Below are 21,290 nucleotides of genomic sequence, written 5' to 3' on the forward strand. Positions count from 1 at the left end.
AAACATAGCTAACTCCGCGAATCGCGTTTTGGGCTTTCTTCGTAGGCGCTTAAGACTCGCTCCACCATCAGTGAAACTAATAGCTTATCTTTCAGTTGTTCGCCCAAAGTTAGAATACGCATGCGCTGTTTGGGACCCTCATCAATCCAACCTGTCTAATATTCTCAAATCAGTCCAAAATCGTGAAGCTCGTTTTATTTACTCTGTTTATTCTTGCCATTCCAGCGTTTCCGGGCTTAAGGCTCGTGGTAACATTACCAACCTTGAATTTCGACGTCACATACCTTAACTATGCCTTTATCATAAATTTTATAATGCTCTCTTCGAAGCTTATAGCCGCACAAACCATCCCAGAGCGGTTTACCCTCTCCCAGCGCAAACTACCACTCATATTCACTCGTTTTTTGTGACGACCGCATGGGACTGGAACCATATACCTGCAATTGCCGTGCACCACTCCGATCCACAATTTAAGGCGGCACTGAAATCACACTTTCACTGTAAATAAAACCTATCCCTCATGTAATACCCCAACTGGGGCCTTTGAGGTATAATAAATGAAATGAATCACACATGGTGAACCATGGTAGACCAAAATTATTTGAATATATTCCCTGAAATTATATAATATCTCAAAGGGATGCAGTGATAAAGGGCAATGAGGGTATGACAGAACTTCCTGAACCCGCACAGCAGCAGCAGCAGTACAGCGCATATAAGCATAGGCGTTTTCTATAATTGTAATAATCCAACGAAAAAAATGTATACAAGTCTGCAGCAGAAATTTATCGCTAGTTAAGGTAATAGTATTGTCAATTTATACGCAACAAAGTACAGTCAACATAAAAAAAATCTTACAATATAAAAAAATAAAGAAGAAAACGTGAGCAGATGTTTGCAACCTTGAAGAATTACAAACCGATTTCCAGTGAAGCTTTTTCTTTCGAGCAGTTGAAATAAGAGTTTCAGTTTTCTGTAATTACACTGGAAAGAGTTGCCCGTATATGATGGTCCCGTTTGAAACCTTGCCCGGATGCAACACTTTCGAGCACTTATCATTAGGAAATTTTAAAAACCAGTAATTTATCAACGTGCATTTTACTTCGCCAAACCATTAACCATAGCCTCTCCCGTCTCCCCTTCTCTTTGTATGCTAGATTTTATCTCGATTTCGTTCCCAATTCTCCCAAAACAGCCAGATAAATTCTGCTTTGTTCGTAACACACATTGATAAAGCTCCGGATCACTTGCATGCTTAATATACTGCAAATGTAATTTAATTGTCTCCTTGTTTTTAATTTACGCATACGCGCACGAATTACCCATAACGCGCCCCTTATTTTCACCATATGTACCCAAGGTGCCTTTATTAGTTCACCGAGGACTTCGGATAAACCAACTACGAACGCCTCATGACGCATGAAAATAGGGAATAGAAACAGGGTCCAGTAATTATTTGCAACGCTTCTAACTAGACCAGCAAAGTAAAACTTTTGTCAGACATCGCAGTTACCATGACCACCCCTACCCATTTCGACAAATTATGAACATGTTGTAACCTACAGCTATGAGGGTTGATCAAAAAGTTTTGCAAGTCGCATATCAGGAAAACTGCCAGACCTTGAAAAAAATATTTTTCAACATAATATCCCCTCACACTTCTCCAATTTTCCTGGAAGGCTTTTGATACATTGCAAAAAAAAAAAATATCTTCAATGTTGCAAAGACACTTTTCAGTGGCAGTTTGAAGCGAGTTCAAATCATCAAACCTCATTGCTTTGAAGTGTTTCTTCAAATTCGGAAACAAATAAATGTTACTCGGGGCGAGGCCGGGACTTTAGGGTGCGTGGTCCAGCTGTTCGGAACCGCACTCTCGAATGGCAGCCTGGGAAACACGAGACCTGTGAACCGGGGCGTTGTTGTTGACAAGAGGAGGACACCTCTTGTCGCTAATCCTTGGCGTTTTTCTACGATGGCTTTGCGCAGTTTTTGATGAGCGTTGACGTGGTATTCGCCTGTAACTGTCCTACTGTTTTGAAGATACTCAATGAGCAGGATCCCCTTTGCGTTCCAAAACAAGTGTCGCCATTACTTTCCTCCCTGCATTGTAAAATAATTTACACCCTAAAAAGTAAAAAAGGGTGTAAAGGTGTGTATAACTCACACCCTTAGGGTGTGTTTTATATAACCGACACCCTAAGGGTGCGAGTTATAGACATATTTACGCTCTTTTTGCCTATACGGTGCTTATAAGTGATACCTGATACGAGATAAAGAAAAGCATTATTTCAATGACTAATGCATTCAAAAAGAAAATCTGGCCCCAGTTGTTTTTTGAAGAAAGAAAGGGAAAAGCCGCAAAATAAGTAAACTTTTACATTTAGTGGTGTGTTCTATCTTATTTAACTGGCGCTAATAAGGTTTTTATGTTCTCTCTTCCCCAGCTGAAACTATAACGTGGATGAAAACACGGGACTCTTTCCAGAAGCGCTCTCACTTGTGCGCGCTTTGCCTCCGTAGCTTTCCCTTCATTGCGACAGAAAGTTGTCCGCGAGTATAGTTTGCAGAATGCGTTGGTCATCGTGGTGTGTCCTGTAAAAAAAAGTGCGCGCAATGTGTTGCACATCGAGTAGTGTCGTTTAGCCATCCCGCTACGGAAACATCCCTCATATCTAATCTCACACACCGCCAAATCGAGTATGAGTACAAACTGCGCGCCTTCGGGGCGGTGTCGCATCACTAAGGCTCCGACCTCACCGCAGATGGCGCCACGCTCGCTCACGGAGGGCTTCAGCCGCGGTCGTTACGGCGGGCTGATAGCGCGCGCGGCGCTGGCGTCGTCGTCACTACCGGTGTCTCTAGCGGCGACCGGTTCGGTTGCGGTTGGTGGCGGTGACAGGCTCCGACCCGATCTGCGCGCCCAACTCTCGGAGCACCTGCGGATCCAGCTATAGCGTGGAACAGCAGCAGCAGCACCAGCCTTACCAAGCACCCTAGGTGAGAGACCCCCCACCGTCAGCGGGGCGTGGGCCCAGCTTGAAATCCGGGCGCGTGGCCGGAAACCGCGCCGCGTCTGCTGCCAGGTTTTGAGCAGACGAAAGAGAGTCCTAGCGCCACCGATGCCGCGTAGGCACGGAGCTGTTCGCTTCCTGTGGTGTAGATATATATATTTTTTTTTCGTTCTTCCCGCCTTCCAGATTGGTCGCGCCTTGTGGGGACGTGCGACCGCACGCGCTCAAGCTGTGTACTTATAACGGTCGTACGAGGCGCCCAGTGTCGGAAATTAGCGCACGAGAGCGCGCACTTTGCGGGTAATATGCGAGTGAGAGCGCTTTTGCGCGCAGCATACACTACAAGGGAGAGGAAGAAAGAGACAGGGGGAGAGAGAGAGAAAAATGAAATTGCAAGCAAGAGCGGTAAGCTCGCCGTGCGGTGCGCATTCTACCCAACAGGTGACTCCTCCGAAAGACCAGCTGTGGTTTGTGGAGCAGTGAGACGGGAAAGAAGCTTCGATCAAAGAAAACGAAAACACAAGCGTGAAAGGGGAACAAATAGGTGCGTCGTCGCGCGCGATATTGTAGCAGTCATACGTAACGTACAAGCGTGCGCTTTTTCTTTCCTTTTCTTTTTTTCTTCCACGCATGGCGAGCGTGCGTTCTTGTAATGAAATGGAAGGCTGAGCTGCTGCCACAGCTCGTCAGGAGCTGGCGGACGCCTTGTTAAGCTCGACAATGCAACCCTCCGTGCGAATGCGTGTTACTCGTTTGGAGTCGCATATTAAGCGCGGGCAGCGCTGTGGCGATGATTTCGCACATACGCCAGAGCCGCACTAAATAGCGGCCGATGTCTCTTTTGGGCTTTACGGTATGCGACATATATTTCGCCTTGCCGAAGGACTTTTAGCCATATCGTTTTCTTTTTCTTTAGTTTTTCTTTTTTTCTGTCGGATTTCCTACAACGTGGGCCAGGAGACTACGATATAGCCACGTAGCATGCGTCTCGATTCAGTCGAATAGACGCCTTGTGCAATACGCAGTGAAACGGATGTATCGCTTTCCGCAGCGCGCTTTATTCATCCGTTGACTGGAACTTGCTGGTGTGCTGCTTTTCAATACTTTGTCGCCCTCTAGTCAAACGATCCTGCAAGGTGGATATGCTCTCAAAGCGACATACGCCTTGCCTATTTTCTGTCTTAAACGTCGCTGCCAAGTACTACCGATGATTGCACCATGAATTTTAAACAAGATCGACGCTGTATACCCACGCTTGCATTTTCAAGGCGTTCACTTCGCATGGAGTATTGCGGCGCGTATGGTTGGGACGTAATCGTTTTGTTCAAAGTCGGCGCTTGTTCGCGTAAGTGAACAAACAGAACAATACGGGTAGCGCTGAAACTAAAGCAACTCTCCCGTCGCTGTTTATCAGATATCAAAAATATCTGGGGATGCAGTAGCAGCGAAAAATTGTTTTCCACTGTTTCGGGACGTTAAACCCCATAGTTTGAACTATATCAATGATCGAGCCTGCAAGTTAGCGCAGTATTCTATTTCTGTTTTCCTCTTTCTATTATAATTTCCCTTACCCCCAGTGTACCTCCCTTTCTTTCTTTCTTTCTTTCTTTCTTTCTTTCTTTCTTTCTTTCTTTCTTTCTTTCTTTCTTTCTTTCTTTCTTTCTTTCTTTCTTTCTTTCTTTCTTTCTTTCTTTCTTTCTTTCTTTCTCAAGCTTCCTGACAATACGAACATTTATTTCGTTTCCCTAGTTATAAAACACACTTAAAAATCATAATGGCAGATTTAAAGATATATATAATTCGAGGAAGTATGCAAATCCGAGCAACTCATGCAACCAAGACAACGAAACTGTGCAAGGGAGTTCTCGCATACCTTCGTAAGTTCCACGGTAACGTCTGATCTCCCACTGCCCGAAACCTACCCAAGACTTTTAAAATGCTTTGCTATATCCAGCGCAAATGTTTCGCTATACCCGAGTCTCTTCGAACGCTTCGGTGTATCCGAGCTCAGTACTTTTATACTTTACGCTGTATCCGATGCATTATTCTGTGCGCTGCACCGGCTCTGCTCTCTCAGTGCGCCTGTGCCTCCTCGATACCGACCACGCTGCCACACATGCATGGCCACCGCCCCTTATAAACCAACTTTTTCGATTCTATAGATTTTCTGGTGAATGTATATATAGACTTTCCATAGAAAAACTATAAAATTCCACTTCGCGCTTTTGTAAGAAGCCGCACAGAAAGCTCTTGTAGAACTCCCCTATGCAGTTACTGAAGTACTAAAGCCCCAAACAGACGACACAAGAAGAGACACGGACGAGCTCTTTCTTGTCTCTTCTTGTGTCGTCTGTTTGGCGCTCTAGTACTTCAGTAACATGCACCAATTAGCCTAACAAAAAGTTCTGCTGGAAAATCCCCTGTACAGCTTCGATGGGAAAAAATAATGGTAATAATAGAATAAACAAATCATCCGAGTGCCGCTTATCGTTCATGTTCCCGCGCTTTCTGTTACCCCGAGAATACGTCTAATCATTCGCCACTGCCTATGTGCCAGCGCGCTCACGCTTACGCATCTTTCGCACGGCAGCGAGTGGCATAATGACTTCCGGGAATCTAAATTGGTCGTCAGAGGTAACCGGTGAGTTTGGAGCGATGCAACCTGCAGATGGTCCCCTGAAGCTTGCGCGGCCGCTTTCAGGTGTAGGTTAATTTGGCTCGACGCTCCGGCGGTCGATCGTGAAAAGCGACGACACAGGACAGGAACTGTACAAACATCCAAGTCGTCGCATGGATAGCTTGCACGAAACAATTGCGCTATAGCGATAGCTGCAGTAACCTCAATGGTCGTACAAGAAAGCACTTAGCATCCTGCACTAATGGTCGCTTTTACGCAGTCAAAACACAATTTTGTCGAATTTCTCTTAATTCCTCGAAATCGAATAGTATCGCGGATTTCTCGATTTCACGAACGAAGCTCGATTTCGCCTACTATAGAGGTGTAGGGCTTCATGTGCTACGTATTTACGAACGCGGTTTCACAGAATCGATTCGACCGTCGAAATCGGTTTTACAAAAGATCTCCGTGAAAAAAGGCAAGTTACACACAGGCAAGTGCACACACAAAGAAAGGTCCCTATATGTGCAAAAGAGCAGCAGTGTCGCGCCATTTCTATTTATTTATTTATTTATTTATTTATTTATTTATTTATTCATTTATTTCTCTTTCTTTCTTTCTTTCTTTCTTTCTTTCTTTCTTTCTTTCTTTCTTTCTTTCTTTCTTTCTTTCTTTCTTTCTTTCTTTCTTTCTTTCTTTCTTTCTTTCTTTCAATGCCCGTCGGCTCTTCGCTTGAATTTCTTTCGTGGCTCCGCATTTTGCGTGAGCATATTCAGAAGGCTGTGCGTTCAGCTCAGAGAAATTAACTGTTGGTAGTTTTATAGACCATAGGTCCCAGGGAAACATTAGGTTCGATGAATTTGTGAGCACACATTACATAGGCGCGGTTGCCAGCGCGGCAGCGGCAGGAATTTCGGTCCTTAGTGTTGTCGTGAAAATATCTGCCAGGGAAGCAGCCGAGGACGACGATATATATATATATATATATATATATATATATATATATATAAATGTTCCAGCAGATCGACTTAATGTAATTCCTGAAGTCAGAGCAAATATCTAAAGCATTTATTCTTAAGATGTCGTCATTTAATTGTCAATTCGAATAAGGAAAGAACCCTCCTCATTTTCTCACGCTCCCTCGCACCTCCGATGCCAGTTGATTATATATTTTCGCCACGCTTTAGCGCGGCTCGTTACGTAGAGGTTGTCAAAGACCGTGGAGATTTGCAATGCAAGGTGGTTTGTGCCAGAGTTGCGGTGTGGAGCCTTCCATTCCATTCCCACTACATTCCGGAGAGTGGAGATCCCCGTAATTCCACTTGTTATTTAACTCCTCAGATCACTCTCACTCCGCGAGTGGCTAAGCTGGTCCAGCCTATTTCTCCAATTCCAGTAAATGAAACGCTTTATCTGTATTTTCTTACAACTTGCGCTTGCGTGCCTAGTGAGAAGTGTTTGATTAATATAACAAATAATGTTGCGTTTTTCACTCAAGAACACACACGCTTTGCGGCGATTATCACTTCGAGGCATTGTTGCCTGTAGGTGGTGGTGGTGGTGGTGATGATGTTGAAGCAGGCGGGGTTAGCCTGGCATACATAGCCGGCAATTGTTCCGCCTGATCCTCCTTCGAGTTGAGATCAGGGGTGTGTCACCAGGTGTCGATGAGCCCCGTGTCTCGCAGGAAGGCTATCAGCAGTCGTTGCGCTCTCTTCCTGAATGCCGCGGGCCCTCCGGGGAAAACAATGTCTTCAAAGGTCCTGTGCGTGAGACCGCTTTTTTGTAGGCTGTCCACCATCACTTTTCTTTCTGTGTCAAACTGAGGGCATAGCCAAATGAAATGTTCGATGTCGCCAATGTCACCACAGAAAGCACTGAGTGGGGAAGCGCGAAGCCCAGTCTTGAATAACCAAGCTGGGGTGTACGCGGAGTCGGTCCTGATGCGGTATAAAAGCGTCGCTTGTTCACGTGTAAATCCATGAGTCACACAGGATTCGTGTGGATTCTTGAACATCTCTCTAAAGTGAAGGCGGATTGCACCCTTAGGGTTTCGAAAAGCTTCTGGAGCTTTCACTTTTGGGACACATGTCAGCGCTAGGCGTGCAAGGGCGTCAGCTTCCTCGTTTCCATCAATTCCTACGTGTGATGGAATCCACTGAAACCTGTAATCTCTCTAATTATTAATCATTAACATAAAGCAAACTACAAAATAGTCTTAAACCGTGTCCCTCGTAGTGGGCGAGCACACGTGTGTGAGGAATAAGCAGGCAAGCAAAATTAAGATGGTGGTCTTCGAACATAATGCTGATGCTGCAGTAAATGAGCTTGTATAGAGCCAAATGAATCGCTGAAGTCTGGTGCACATTTACTAGCATATTAAAGGGCACCATTTTCCAGATCGCCTCTCTGACCGCGTGTTATCGCGCCTTCTGGGTATTCGGCAGTGTGAGAAAAAACGTGGCACTGTTTCCAAATCAGCGTGTACTCGCGTGCGGTGCAACAGTTTTCCAGGTGGCCGTTTTTTGCCTGCATCCCTTTGCCGTAGGTCAGGCACGCTCTTGCTGTATGGAATAATTCTTGGAAACTTAACTAATAATGTGAAGGACTGCACTAAAACCAAAGGAGTTAACGAACTTAACTCCTTCACAGAAAATTGAAAAGTTAGCTCTAACTAAAGGTTGCTGTCTTTGACTGCTCTTCAACATTGCAAGGAAGGGGGAGGAGGAAAGATAAAAGAAGAAGGCAGCGAGGTTAACCACAATACCATCGGGTTGGCTACCCTACACCGGGGGAATGGGAAAGGGGAAAGCAAAGATCACAGGGAGAGAGAGGAGGGAAGGAAAGAAGGAAATTGCGGCAAGTTCGCTGACGCGTGTGGTTTTACAGAAATTCCCTTAATAGTCACAGGTGGTCGCACAAACCCGTCGTCGAAATCTTTCCGGGTCATCATAAGCATAAAGTATGAAGAAAGCCATACGGCTGCAAAGTTAGTCATTCGGTATCATATTATCATATATCTACTGATAGAATAGATATTGAAAGAGTCGTATTGAGTAAAAAATGCGAATATAATAAAGTTGTCAAGTCTAGTTTACTATAATTGACTCATTAACCGGTTTTCTAGTCTGGCTTAATATCAGCAGTTAGCCCACCGCGACTGTGGGTCTATTCTATTTGAACTGCATTCCGGAATCTGGGGCTCCCATTCAATTCTCATTCCATGTGACAGAATGCTGCTATATTATTCCATTCCATTTCGGGTGTTTGGAAATGTGGAATGATACCAGAATCATTCCAACTCCGGAGTTGCCCCTGCAGCCCTGGTTTGTACTATACGTCTGTCTCTAAGCGTCGACGTTGTATTTAAGACGCTTATTTTATTTCAGAGGCAAAATAATTCAGACCTGCATCGATGACTGACGAGAGAGCAATTTGGCCAGTCACCCCTTGCAGAGGCAGGCGTTTTCGTGTTAAGGGGGGTTAGAAGAAATATCAGCTTTATGCGAACGTCCCGAATGAAATACAATGAGACGTTGAATGCGGAGGGGGGTTGTCTATTCACCTACTGTCTTGGAATCTCCTGCTGATATTAACAAAGGCTATGGACTTGTGTCCGCACAACCAGCATTAAGATAGGTGACTGGAGGTCATACCATATATATATATATATATAGTCATATAATGAGAAGCCTCATTATATGACTAATAATTATCGGGTCCCTCGGTTAACCCCCTTTTCTTCTCGTTTATATATATATATATATATATATATATATATATATATATATATATATATATATATATATATATATATATACTCTTTTTTTCTTCAGCCTTACTAGTAGAACAAAAGAACAATTATGAACTACATATCTAATATCTGTTCCAAATAGTTGCTAGATTCTAACTTTTCTTCTTTTAAATGCTGCAAAACATAATAAAAATAATTAGTTTCATCGGCAGGCGATTTCCGTGTCGAGGAGCTTAACCTGAACTGTTCGCGCACAGTCTGCAGGGCGTTTTCCAACCGAGCGTTTGTGCTGTTGACCAGGAAGTCGCATGGTTTGACATCCGGTTGACAACGTGCAGCACCGCTCTCGGGTTGGAGGCATGCGCGACAAGCGTGCCCGCCAGGCAGGATCCTGTCTAGAGAGTTTTCGAAAAGCTGGCTCGCAGGTACCGTCGCCGAACGCTGTCAGAGTAATGCTTATTTGCTGCGGCCCGCAATTTCGCAGGCTGTCCTGGTCACGACAGGCACACCGCGATGTGTGCGCTGTTGTCACGAGTTGAATCTCTGGAGTTAATTTCGATCGATTCAACCAGAGCAAATGTACACTGTTACTTCATGCACACCCCTCATCTCGCTTGGCGTCGTGAACATTCGACGTTCCTACATAACTACTTCGCAGAACCAGGTTCCGTCGAGGTAATGTAAATATCCCCACTTCGGACCACATATATATAACTGAGAGATAAAATTCTAAGCTCCACTTTAGCAGAAGAGGACGATTTAAATTCGGTGTAACATACACAAGGAAAAATTCAAACGTGCCATGGATCCAAGGAGTCGATGGTTTTAGTAAAGGTAAGAGTTATAGAGGGCAGGCGCAGGAAAACAACATAATTAAGGTACGACACAAACACGAAGGTATATAGGACAGCGATTTCGTACCTTCGCGTTTGTGTCGTACCTAAATCATTTGGTTTTTCCGTGTGAAACGGAGCGCAAGACAAGTATGAGACACTAAACAAGAACGTGCGGCACTATGAAGTGGCATTATAACTGCCGATAAGGGACACTGGTACTTTTCACGGCGTTTCACTGAGGTAATCGTAATAGAATGCCAAGGTATTCACCCAGCAGGGACCGCAGGGAACGTTCACTTTCCAGAAGCGCTGGTATCTAAAGTGGACGGAAGCATTCACTAGTCAGCGGTCGAGATATGCATGAGTCGTTTAGAGTATTGGGGTGGAAAATTGTTAGATCCGGGATCTTTACAGGCACAGGTAACCGCGACAATGTAAATACAGAGATTTTCAAGAAAGAGAGGAGAGATCAAGAAGATGTATGCAATATGCTAGACTGCAACAGACCTAGTAAAACTCGATTGAGACCAGGCAGGCTTGGTGACTATTTGCGCCGCCCCGTTTCGAAGGGAATGCCAATAAACACCGTCATCACTATCAGCGTGCACTGTGGCGCTGCGCCCATGAAACCTGGTCCTTACAGACGACGGTATCGTCGGTATTTCTTTATAGGCGACCTAAGGACGCGCGCTTTTCTTTTTTATGTAAATTTGAAAGAGTAATAAGAGATCTACGTTTGGCGAGTTGGCCAGTTAGCTTTGATTAACGCGCGGGTAACGCGAAGGACCGTTTTTATTCGTGACGCCTGGAACACAGCCCTGGCGTTCTTTGTGCCCGTATGGTGCACCAGGATGTCTGTTCGACTTCCGCTCTTTCGCACGTCGTAGAGGCCAGTCATCAGCGGAAGGACATATATATATATATATATATATATATATATATATATAGATATATATATATATATATATATATATATATATACTACCACCTATTGCAATAGAAATGGCTGTTGTAACAGCGCAGTTAGAAAATGAGCTCTTCGACGTGATCAGCTAGACAGCAGCGATGCCCACGGCGGTGAGACAGGAAACGGTTTATCATGCTCTCTCTTCAGAAAATCGACGCAATTATTTGGTCACGTTGTCGCTGCTTTTTTTTTTCTTTTTTTTATATGGAAAGCTAGAAGCGGGAAGTGGCTTATAAAAAACGACGTTTCACACCGCTATCGCCTAGCTGTTTGAGGACTTGGGTCTATATTCATAATAAAGATCTTATTCTTGAATTGTTCGCAAGGGCAAATGCCAGCCAATCCTAATACTGGTCATGCTATTACACCGTAAAATAATTTACACCCTTAAAAGTGAGAAAGGGGTACATGTGTCTAAAAATCACACCCTTAGGGTGTGATTTAGATAACTGACACCCTCAAGTGTGAGTTATACACAAATTTACACCCTTTTTCACTTCAAAAGGATGCAAATTATTCTACAGCGCAGCGCAGGCGGTCGGCCAGTGGCAGAGAACTTTCGAACGGACAGCTTGGCGAATTTGAATACCGGAACGAATCTACGCGGTGATTTGTCATCAACGCTGTGTTTCTAAACGCCTCAGAATCGAAGTTTCTTCCGTGTCCGCAAGTGTGTCCTACCGCTGTCACGCGATCTTTATCGACAGTGACTGAACCGTAACGACATTAGGCCTGTGCGGGTGCTATTATATTAATAGCGAATGGCTATCTGGGCGCGAGAAACTCGAATTAACTTCATTTATTTATCACGTCATCCAGAATAAACAAACATCTTCTTTTACAGCGAGTGACGCCAGGTTTTTTCGTTAGAGACGCATTTTATTTACCTTATAATTTTTTAAACTATTTCTCTATAGGCGATCTAAGGACGCATGCTTTCCCTTTTATGTAAATTTGAAGGAATAATAAGAGGCCAGTTAGCGTTGATTAATGTCAAGCAGCCCAGCTGGTATGGCATCGAAGCGGAAGGACAGATACACGAAGGCGCTTGAAGCTTTGTTGATTTTTTTCTGTCCCGGTGCATATTCGCTCGCTCGCTCACTCACTCACTCACTCACTCACTCACTCACTCACTCACTCACTCACTCACTCGCTCACTCGCTCGCTCGCTCGCTCGCTCGCTCGCTCGCTCGCTCACTCACTCACTCACTCACTCACTCACTCACTCACTCACTCACTCACTCACTCACTCACTCACTAAAATACTCAAGTACACTCGGCTAACTTCACGCAGTGCGTACACTTGCAATTTACGACAACGTCCACGTCAGAGGCTCCATAGAGAACCTAGCGGTATCCTGTCTCTGATAGCACGCTTCGTGTGCTCGCCAAAAGACAGGCAGTTTAATTGCCGAGAGCAAACCTCGAGGTGACCGCAACAGCGTACGCTGCGCGTTCCCGTGTGACAGAAGCCAAGGGAACGCGCTGTCGCTAACCATGCGGTGAGGCGGTGTTGGGCACGACGCGTGTAGACCGAGCAACAAGTTTGTGCAATTCCGCCTTTTTTTCCCTCCGGTCCGACAACACACAGACCGCAACAACGTCGAGAGCTCGGTTTAGAGCAATGCTGTCCCATTTTCATGCGGGCGTTGGAAACTCAGCGTCGATGCTCGGCAGTTTCAGCTGACAGCGTTGTGTGCTTCGTCTTTCTGACATAACTGGCGTGTCCGCCAAATAAGCAAGCTTGGCATACAAATATTTCAGCTGAGAAGCGCCTGCGGCACGCACCTCTTCAAGCGCTGCGACATGCAAGATCAATAAATAAGTAAGTAAATAAATAAATAAATAAATAAATAAATAAATAAATAAATAAATAAATAAATAAAAGAACGAGGCGGTCAAATCTTGTATATCCAAGGCCTTTTATAGTCCCTCGTGTCCCCCTCCATCCCAAACAAACTGGTACGTGCACATTTAGCCTCTCAGCGCTGTGCGGTGCCCGCGAGTAGGCAAACACTGTGAAAAAAGAAATAGAGAGAAAGCAAGAAAGGATAAGCAGTTCTTCCTTGAGAGCGGCGCAGGGATCGAGCCAACAGCTGGACCATCTCCCAGCCGACGCTCTCTGCGCGCAGCCTCCTCCATACACAGTCCCCCCTCTCCTTTCCGCTTATTCGCCTCCTGACCGGCCCTGCTATTGCGCTCCATTATCATTATCTCTCGGGCCTATCGAGGGACCGGTGCTCGTGCAGCTGCGTGTATCCGAGGCCGCGCCAAGCCCGCTGTCGAACACGCTCGGGCTCCGGCGCAACTTGGGCGAAGCCAACAGAAAGAGGAGGAGAGGAACAGAGCGAGAGAAAATCTCGCGTCGGCCGCACGATGCCCTTCGCCCATCGGAGAACCGCAGCGCGTGCTGAGGGTAAAGGTGAACCGTTGGTCCCACCGGCCGAATGCAGTATCAAGGGCGCACGTGGGAAGAATGGGGTACGTCTTTTTTTCGGTATCACTGTAGTGAAATGCGGACTGATCAGTGTCTCGGTTAAGTCTCGCGCCGCGGGAGGTGGAGGAACGGTAGTTTTCGAGCGCGCTGTCTGTGCACTTGAAATGGGCGAAGCGTCTCGTATGATCGCTACCAGTTTCTACCTGCTTCCAACGACTGGCCACAGCTTGAACGGTTAGGCCATGCTTACAATTCATCTCTCGCTACAGCTTTTCCAGCAGCCTAACAGCGTTCAGCGCCCCGTTTTTGTAACTGTAACGCTGAGCTGAACCCTTCGTTGCACAAATCTAAGCATCAAGACAGAAAGAAAACAAAATTAACAAGAGAAAAGGACTGTACGAAAAGAGGCCCTGTTCCGCGTCTGTCTTCGAGGACTGTTAATGATTTTTCGATTCGCTGGAGCTGGTTCAACCGCCGACGCTTCGCGATGAAACTCATTGAAAGGGGAGTGCGAAATGAAGAGAATACCAGTCATTTCTCTTCTTTTCGACCAGTGTGCGAATCGCTTGGATAGCGAGCGAAGACTGATTATTGTCAAACAGAGTAAGAAGGGTACTAGTGAAACTGCTCGCTGCGAAGGAGCGCAACTCGGACGGAAAGATGAATAATCGATGTCCCAGGATCCTGAGTAAACAAAGCATCCAGCATGACCTAATTGAGTAAGGCACGCGCGAGCATTAATCTCAACTTTCAACTTCGCATCTATCTATCTATCTATCTATCTATCTATCTATCTATCTATCTATCTATCTATCTATCTATCTATCTATCTATCTATCTATCTATCTATCTATCTATCTATCTATCTATCTATCTATCTATCTATCTATCTATCTATCTATCTATCTATCTATCTATCTATCTATCTATCTATCTATCTATCTATCTATCTATCTATCTATCTATCTATCTATCTATCTATCTATCTATCTATCTATCTATCTATCTCATTTTCTTTCTTTTATCATGACTGCAGAGAACAGTGCCTCTTCCTCTCCACAATGACACTCACTCTCATCGCTGGCGATCTTCCCTACGGCTTCCGTGCACTGGCTTCACCTCGCTAATACCCTTAATGCGGCAAAGCAAGCAGCTTGCAGCGTTGTTTCCGTTGTTGCGTACTTACTTCCCTCATACCTGAAGCGTTGGTTAGCGAATAAGGTATCACGTACCGCTACCTTCGTTCATGTTTCAGCTGATCTCGTACGTGCTCGCAGGGTGTGCGCGAGTTATCGTTGTTGTTGCCTCAGCGGGCTAATCTTGACGAGTCGCCACTTGCTCCTTCTATTTTTTTTTTCTTGCGCTCTTCAATTCAGAATTGGGTTTCGAAGCGCATTCCAAATGCTCTTCGGCTGCGCCGTCGGTTCTCCAGTGCGCGAGAAGCGCCGGCTGTGTGTCTCTACCTCGCGTCCTGCAAAGCTCGTCCGAGTTCGCCGCTGGCTAATATCGATCGAAATGATGTCTCACGTGGAGCTTCTTCGAGGGTCCTCGGTGGCGGATGCTGTGCGCTCGTCTTCAGCATGTTTATAGAAACTTGAGACAATAGAGCGGCTGAGGAGGGAGACCCGATCTGTGCTACTTGAACTAAGCTCTCCACTTTGGACGAGCTTATATCTGGAGAGAAGTGAGCGAATATGCCATAGCAAGGACCATGGTAAGGAATGAAAGCTTCCTACGCACTTAAAAAAAGAAGAACAAGTGATGTGCCTAAGACAGCCAAGAATGCGTATAAAGGACATTGGAATTTTAGTCGTCGCTTCAACGGGCCTCGTATTTCTGCATCTGTAACCATACAGACTGTGTGAGCCGAGGCTCATCGCATCGTTGCCCACTCAGTCACATACGACGCCGTTTCGCAGGCGCCTGGGTGCCTAGAGCAAAGCAACGACGTATTTAGCACGTGCTCTGTTATCTTTAGGTGTTAGCCCTGTAATTTTCGGTGTGCGTTACGGGTACTGGGGTCCTATAACGTGAAATTATTCCAATATGTTTTTATCACAATTTCCTAACGTCAAATTTGCGTAACAGCCGACGCAGGCATCGGGCGGTCACCTGCAGGGTTGTCTGAACAGACCAATCAAACGCTCTCCTCGTTCATAGGAGGTCACTTTTGTTTGCTTGAAAAACGAATAACATTGCCTACACTGAGCGGTTTGTCTGAACAGACCAATCAAACGCTCTCCTCGTTCATAGGAGGTCACTTTTGTTTGCTTGAAAAACGAATAACATTGCCTACACTGAGCGGTTTGTCTGAACAGACCAATCAAACGCTCTCCTCGTTCATAGAAGATCACTTTCATTTGCTTGAAAAACGAATAACATTGTCTACACTGAGCGGCTTGTCTTATCTAATTGGCTGAGAAGAGGCGAGGAGCACGCTCAAGTGAAGAGGGATTCAATGGGGTCGAGCCAGTGCACTGAAAATCGATAACCGGATGAAGAGGGTGGTGCCGGCGTCTGCGATTGGTCCGCTTTCGCTTACTTAGCTTGTGGTGGCTGGTCAAAAATCGCGGCGGAATGCAACGGAAGCTTAAGAATGACGCTAAAACGGATCCTCAGCAAAGAAGAGTTGGCAGAACGAGGTCGTAAACGTGCTGAAAGTGCTAGGAAACGTTACACGGCCACGTAAAACGTTTTATTACACGCAAATAAACCCATGCTCTCCGGCAGGTGCGAGTAGTCAGTGCCTGAGCAATCGGCGGCAGCCATCTTTGCCCGGCATATTAATTCACCTTTAACGCGTACACGTCACTTTGACGCGGTGAGTTTTTGCGGTTTTGTGACGTCGCGAGACAGGCAGGTGAAGTGGGCGCAGCCCGAAAACTTTTGACCAATAACCGAGGGTAAATGGTGAAAAGGCGTCGAATCAGAAATAACTGCTTTTCATTTGTTCGGTCAAATCATGCATAATCAGTGTGTGCACGTCATATCAGAAGGGAGGGGCTATCGCGGTTTTCGTGACGTCGCGTGCCAGACAGGTGCGATGGGGGTGGCCCCCCAAAGGTTTTTACCAATCACGGAGGGCTGATTGCAGAATTGGAATAGAAAAGCTTGGAATAGTTTTACGTTACAGCGCCCCTGTTTCATTTCCCGCTTAAGACACGCTCAAGGATCAACGCTGGTGTCAATTACAAAGAATATACGCGCGAGGCTTTTCAAATACGTTTTTTTTTTTATTATCACCTGGAATGTTCGCTTCGAGTGAAAATCCTTTTTTTTTAAGTATATCTTAAGTTGAGAGAATGACGTATAGCGCCCGATGCGAGGTACATTACGAGGTTTAAAATGCAAGTAACCCCATGCAACTCAGTCATTGCGGCGGCTGCTCGGGCCCGCCGCCGATGTGGTTCATCAAGCTGCAGCGTTCTGCCGCTGGACACGAGGTCGCATGTTCGAATTTCGGCGTCTTCGGGTGCCTTTCTGTCGAGGGCGAAGTGGGACAAACACCAGTTTGCTTTGATGTGGCATATATACGCGCCAAAGAGCGCCAGGCGGTGAAAAATTAATCTGTAACTCTTAATTGCGGTGCCTTTCGTAACCCACCTGTTTGTTTAAGGCGTAAAAATTTCATCATTTATTTCCCAACCTGTTCGATTATGTACGGCAAGAGGTTTACTCTTAGATCGGGCAAGAGCCCGAGCCGTCTTAAGCGTTTCAACATCCTCCCGTCACTTCTTTTTTTTTTTGTATGATGACGAGGGCTTAGCTGGCCCCTTATGACGACGTCGCGGGAAGCGTGCAGAAGTTGCGTAAAGATTGAAGAAAAACACTGCGCCATAAGCGGATGAGGCCAGCAGCATATTGCTACCGGTCGTGTTTCGCAAGACGGAGTACTCCGGTCCTGCTCTGAGCAAGCTGTCGAGTTATGCAAACCAATTTGAATAAACAATTATGCAAATTTTAACTATCCAGTAAAAAGACGCGGGCGTTGTTTGAAAAGTTGCACGCGCTCGGAAAAAACGCACCCGATGCAGCTTCTTTTACATCGGCCCACCCTTCTTCGAGGCTCAGGACTAAGCTCGCGAAAAAGACGTATAGAGCGGCGTCAGTACCCGCACGGCCTTGCGTGACTGAAACCGAGCGCTCTCAGGCATGTTTTCTACGAACGAAGCCAGCGTGTTTCAATCGATTTCGATCTGCTTTCAACGCCAGCCTGTCGGCTCATCAATTGAAAGCGGGCGCGCGCGTTCCATCACTGAAACAAAGTTGCTGACGCGGACTTGCCTGGCCGACGCTAAATGCGGTGACCTGTCACTTCTTTTCAATAAGCTCGCGGGGTTCGTACTTTGACTACGCCCGTGAGGGCGCTTCAGTCTAGGGGCGGAAATGCACAGTGACGTAACCTTGTTTTTTGGAGGGGGAAGGGGGGGAGGAGGCCTTCTTGAAATCACAGAAGAAAACTTGCGCAAAGGCGTATAGCTTGTTGTGAGGAAGAACGCCGGTTGTTTATGGAGAAGGAAAGAACAAAGGTGGTGAAATGTCCACGTTGTGAAGATAAACGCAGCATGTGTCAAATCGCCGAGTGCGGGCATATTATGCAAATGTTTGACGGTTGATACGTTATCGAAGCTATATGTCTAAGAAGAATATGCTACAAGTGTAAGTTACGTGTGATGGCGAATGAGAAGCGCTTCAAGCTTCATTATTTTAAAGCTGTCTCCTGCGTCCTAAATATATATATATATATATATACATACATATATGATTGTTAATATGATGTTCAGTGCCGGGGGATTGGCTGCAACTTGCTCTTACGACAAATTCTATCCTAAAAGCTTTTTGTGAAATGGTTAGATATGGGTTGTGTTCACATCTCACAAACTTGGCGACGGCTGTTTCGGAGAAACGAAAACGAATCTCGGAGGCTGTCCATTTGCCGTACACCGGGTGCCGCATGCAATCGCTGACGTCTGTCCGGATTGGGGGCTCAATCCCATCGCTCGTGGTCCTTTGCCAAGATTGGAGTAAGACATGAATTCGAAGGTAGCTGGCCCATGCCGTCGTCCAACTTATTTACGCTGAGGACGTCGATGAAGTGAAGAACTGCTTCTCATCGAGAACGAGGAATATGGGTTTATTTACAGAAATTAAATCAGTCTAACATGACTGCTTGAAAAAGAAGAGTGTCAGTCCAACATGACTGCATGAGAGAAGTGAATCAGTCTAACATGACTGCTCAAGAGAAGTGTATCCAGCATTCGCACAACAACAGTTTTTATACACTCGGTCCGCCGGTCATACGAGGCGGCGACTGTTCGTTTACTCATCGCCAACTTGCTGCCGCTCCGCGGAACAGTTTACGTACACAAAGGCACACACATTCCGATGCCCAAACGACGGCGTTGGAGGGGTGCCGTTCCGGGAAGTATCGGTGCCAATCGTGGGTAGCTCGTTGTCTTGCGTCACGCCGAGGCATGAGAAGCACCAAAATGCGGCTTTCCCGCGGCAGCTTGTCCATGCGTGTCAGATCAGGTCCGCGTTGGGGAACTCCGGAACCATTGTTCACACACCGAACTCGTTCCGTCACAATGTCGATGGGGCTGGTGGAAGGAGGCGGTTTTCAGCATAAAAGCCGCTTCTTCGAAGGCCTCCTAGCTGCAGCGACGGTGAGGGTGCGGAATGCGCGTCTTGCCCCCTTGTCGTAATTGGGTGGCAATTTTGCCTTGCAGCTCGCCATTCTTAACACGTCATGGACGCCACATTTTGCACATTGTCGATCGAGCATGAGCAAAAAAAGAAAAATGAAGCATCGTGGAGATCCGAATGGCTTGTCGCGCAACTTATAGTCACCCTTGAACGGCATTCTGCGTCTAGATCTTTCTTTGGCCTTCACTGCGGTTTCTCGCGTTCGTATACCCCTCGCTGGTAACGTATACCACCGCAGAGGCTGTGTATTTTGACAAGCACTCGCTACTTAAAGACCTGCCATTTCACAGGTATGAAGGAATTACGAGATTTAGAACACCTTGCATCAAGCAACCCACTGAAGCAAACGAATTCAGTCCAGCAGCTGACTATTGATTACTATTTTTTAAAAAATGTTTCTAGCCGCATCACAGCACCGGCGTTTGAGTCCTATTGGAATCGCCAAAAGCGTCATTACTCAAGCGGTCTGCGCGAGTTGAGCTTTCTGGTTCGTTATGCTTCTTTATTGAGAGCAAATGCCTCGCTTCGCTGAATCAAACCTGAGGTGCTCGATCGGCGCTGTCTCTTGCTCGGGTGAAGCGAGGCGCAAAGGTTTCCGCGTCTCTCACCTCTTCATCAATTAGTACGCGACGGGAGATCGATTCTTCGTTAAGTAACATTGATCGCAGAATGAACGCAAGATGGAAAAGGGAGGGGGGTGGGGGTGGGGGGCGTGCGCGTGTGCGTACATGCGTGCACGCACATGACACGTTGTTATAATGCTTTTTTCCGAGCGCGCTAAAATGTTAATTTTTACGCCCGTCTCACCTATGTAGTTTCACAATACTCCAGCATCCACTAGAGAAGCGTTTTCGTATTTTTAAGGTTACACAATGGGCACCAAAAGGAAAACGCAATCGAGGACGACAAAAGACGATGAAGCGATGATATTAGGAAATTCCAGGTCGCTAGTTTGAATCGGTTGGCGCAGGACAGGGGTAATTGTAGATCGCAGGGAGATGCCTTCGTCCTGCAGTGGACATAAAACATGATGATGATGATGATGATGATGATGATGATGATTCTTTTCCGCGTAACGCCTGCGCGTCGCTGCCCTCATGTGTGCGCAATGAAAGAGCTCGGATTCTTTCAGCAAATACTATATATAGACCACGGTTTAACTTAGGATGTCATTGTAGCTATTATGCGGAAATTCCAATGGGGATAGCTAAAGTGAACATGAAGAAATTGGTATTAAGACTTCACACATCTTGACATTACGAACAACGCTAACGAGCGCACGATATATGGTGCCGTACAAACAGGATAGATGCTTTCTGTTTGGTGTTACCATGACGGTACTGGGCCACGAAGCCGTTCTTCTGCTTTCTTTTTCTTTTTATTTTTTTTTCAATAGGCGGTTTGGTGAAGTTCTACGCTGGGTAGCGGGGTCGCGGACAATGGTTTCTACGTAATGTATGAACAACAGTTAGCCAGCGTAACGCGGTGAGGAGGAGGGTAGGAAGGCAAACGAGCGAGAAAGAGCGAAATGAGAGAGGAGGCAAGTGCGTACGCGGGGATGGCGAACGTGGCACAATAGCTGTAGCGCGACGCACACTTCCGCTAGCCAGAGCATTGGGAAAGAACTGCAGGGCACGCCGTTAACACTGGGCAATCAAGACGAGCAAGTGCAGCTGGAGCCGTTCTCAACTCTCGCAGTCGCGCCTTCCCGGCAATCGCTGCAGCGGAAGGTGTCGGTACGTACACGCAGGGTGGCGGCACAGAAGGGGCCGCGTACGAGTGCCGGCGCGCGAGATTAACGGATAGGGAGGGAGAGAGAAATAGCTTAATAAATGGTCGTGATGTCAGCCCTGTCGCACTGAAATTACACCAAGAGGACAAGGAAAATTACTTAAATATGAGATTAGGTTCAACGAAAAAATAAAATATAACAGTTTGCTGATACACGACTTTCGCTTTAAG

At 46.2% G+C, this 21,290-nt stretch overlaps 1 protein-coding gene across 1 annotated transcript in view; it reads left to right on the top strand.

Annotated features, from left to right (window-relative positions):
• Positions 1-2,821: 2,821 nt before the first annotated feature.
• The window catches only part of Rab27 (RAS oncogene family member Rab27), a 139,933-nt gene continuing 121,464 nt past the window's right edge, over positions 2,822-21,290 (top strand). Inside the window, exon 1 of the mRNA XM_065424015.1 lies at positions 2,822-2,997. The gene's annotated coding sequence lies outside the window, so the exon portion shown is untranslated. The remainder of the gene's footprint in view (positions 2,998-21,290) is intronic.

Source organism: Dermacentor albipictus, chromosome 4 (genome assembly GCF_038994185.2).
Source record: "Dermacentor albipictus isolate Rhodes 1998 colony chromosome 4, USDA_Dalb.pri_finalv2, whole genome shotgun sequence".
NCBI classification, from domain to species: Eukaryota; Metazoa; Arthropoda; class Arachnida; order Ixodida; family Ixodidae; genus Dermacentor; species Dermacentor albipictus.